Genomic DNA, 2,489 nt, shown 5'->3' on the forward strand with positions numbered 1-2,489 from the left:
TTGAGTTTGTTTACATGATGGATTACATTTATGAATTTTCCTATATTAAACCATCCTTCCATCCCTTGGTTCAAGTCTACTTGATCATGATGGATGATTTTTTTGATGTGTTGTAATATTCGGATTGCAAGAATTTTATTGAGAATTTTTTCATCAATATCCCTAAGGAAATTGGTCTGAAGTCCTCTTTCTGTGCTGAGTCTTTGTGTGGGCTAGGTATAAGAGTAATTGTGGATTCATATAAGGAATGTGGTTGTGCTCCATCTGTTTCAATTTTGTGGAAGAGTTTGGACAGTATTAGTATGAGGTTATCTTCCATTCTCATTTCCCTGCTTTCCCTATACCTAATTCCTGCAAAGACCACTCCCTTCCCAACCTCCCCTCTCATTCAGTTTCCTCTCTCCCTCCATCCTCCTCAATATCAATTCTGCTAACTGCATTTTAAAGTCAATATTTAGGAAAAAACACTGAGAAAGTATAGGAAGTATCCCATAAGCAATTGTGGTTGATGTTTTGTCAAGATATGAACATATTTAATTTAATAGTTGTCAAAATTCCTACATATACTGTTAGAAGAGACACTGTCTTCATTACCTTCAACATGAAGGAAAACCATTTATATATTCTTTTAAGTTATACAAGGGCATCTGTTAAATGAGTAACACACATCACACAACTTTATCACTTTGAAAGCTCTCTTTATTGCATATATGTACACAATGAAAAGTACAAAGGCTTAAACTCATGTGAGTGTACTTTGTTTCAAATTAAAGTTTAGATATACAGGTTGATGACAACAGCCATCTCAGACTCAGAGGGGTTAAATACATAAGGGCATCATCTATTACCTTACCTTTCTTCTTTCCTTTATTCCTGATTAAGACTCATCTCATTTGCAGCCCCTGCTGTGAGAGATGGATCAGAAAATGCCTGAGAGTCCACAAACCAGAATCCATCTATAGGAAAGAAAAAGACAACATCTACAAATAGTACACGCACTCAAAACTTGTTTGTAGATCTTAACACTTGAAATAAAATGCAAAAAGAAACCCATTTTCTAGGATATTACAATATACAGGAAATGGTACCTCTAGGAAGCATTCTCAGGGGATTTTAAACTTCTGCACCTAAGAAGGAAACTGCCTCCATGAAGGTGAAGATTTTTTTCTTTGGCAAGAAAGTCAGTCTGTCTCTTGACAGTTGTGCAGTCTGTTCATCACTAGAGCAACGGTGATGCTTTATGAATGTGAATAGATAAACACATACCAGTTTTCACTTCTTCAAATAATTTCAAGAAGAACCTGAAAGAGAATATATAATGTTCCACAGATGAAATGTGGGAATTTAAATTAGCCAGCATAAATATGTTGTTAAAATTTCTGCCTTTATTAATTTTGACTATTACTGCTATGAATAATAAGATGGTTGTGTAATGTCTACCAATCCCCAAAGCCTGAAACATTGTGGAAAACTGTCTTATTTCTCCCCAACTTGGTTTTTGATCACCCTACTTTTCATTGCCCATCTAAATTCTCTGTTTCTCATGTAGATCTGAGGACTATGTGAGGGTGTCACTCTCATGTAGAAGACCAAGGAACTTTCTGTACTTGCATGTATTTACTCATGGGAGCATGCAAATAAATCTTTCAGTTTCAAGAACAAAATCGTGGCTGTCCAAGACCCACATGAAACAAAATCTTTCTTTCTGCCATCAATGAACTTTAGCACACTGGTAACAACACAGATAACAATATAATGGAATAATCCTGTAATAATAATATTAGTGATGATGATGATGATGATGATGATGATGATGATGATGATGATAATGATGATGGAAAAATCCCCTCGAGGGATCACGTTATAAGGAAAATAAATATTGAGATGTGTTTTTTTTTTAAGTGATATTGTATCCAGGAAAGCAATTTTCAATAGGACAGACTCCTCTCACATGAAAATCACTCAAACTGTCATGGCTTCACAGAGAGAGTTGAGAACCAGAGTGGTCTTTTAGGACAAGAGAAAGATTCGCCAACATTCTATAAAGAAAAGCAATCCAGACATTCTGTGTGAGGATGGTTAGCTTATGCATGGCTAACACACACAACATATACACAAACAAACAAACACACACACAGACACATATGCATGTACACACACACAGATACACAGAGACACACAGAAAGAGACATAGACAGTTAGACAAACAGACATTCACACAGAGAGACTGACAGTCACAGACAAACACACAGACACAGACACACATACACAGACACAAACACACAGACACACACACGTATACACACAAATATACAGAAGCACAGACACAGAGACGATAACCAATATACAGATACACACACAGACACAGACAGACACACACACACACACAAACACACTTATGTACACACACACACATACACACACACACACACACACACTCACACACACACACACTCATCTCTTGTCTCCTACCTAGAGTGTCCAGGTGC

This window comes from Rattus norvegicus, unplaced genomic scaffold, assembly GCF_021556685.1.
Source record: "Rattus norvegicus strain SHRSP/BbbUtx unplaced genomic scaffold, alternate assembly SHRSP_T2T haplotype1-0000016, whole genome shotgun sequence".
Classification (NCBI taxonomy): Eukaryota; Metazoa; Chordata; class Mammalia; order Rodentia; family Muridae; genus Rattus; species Rattus norvegicus.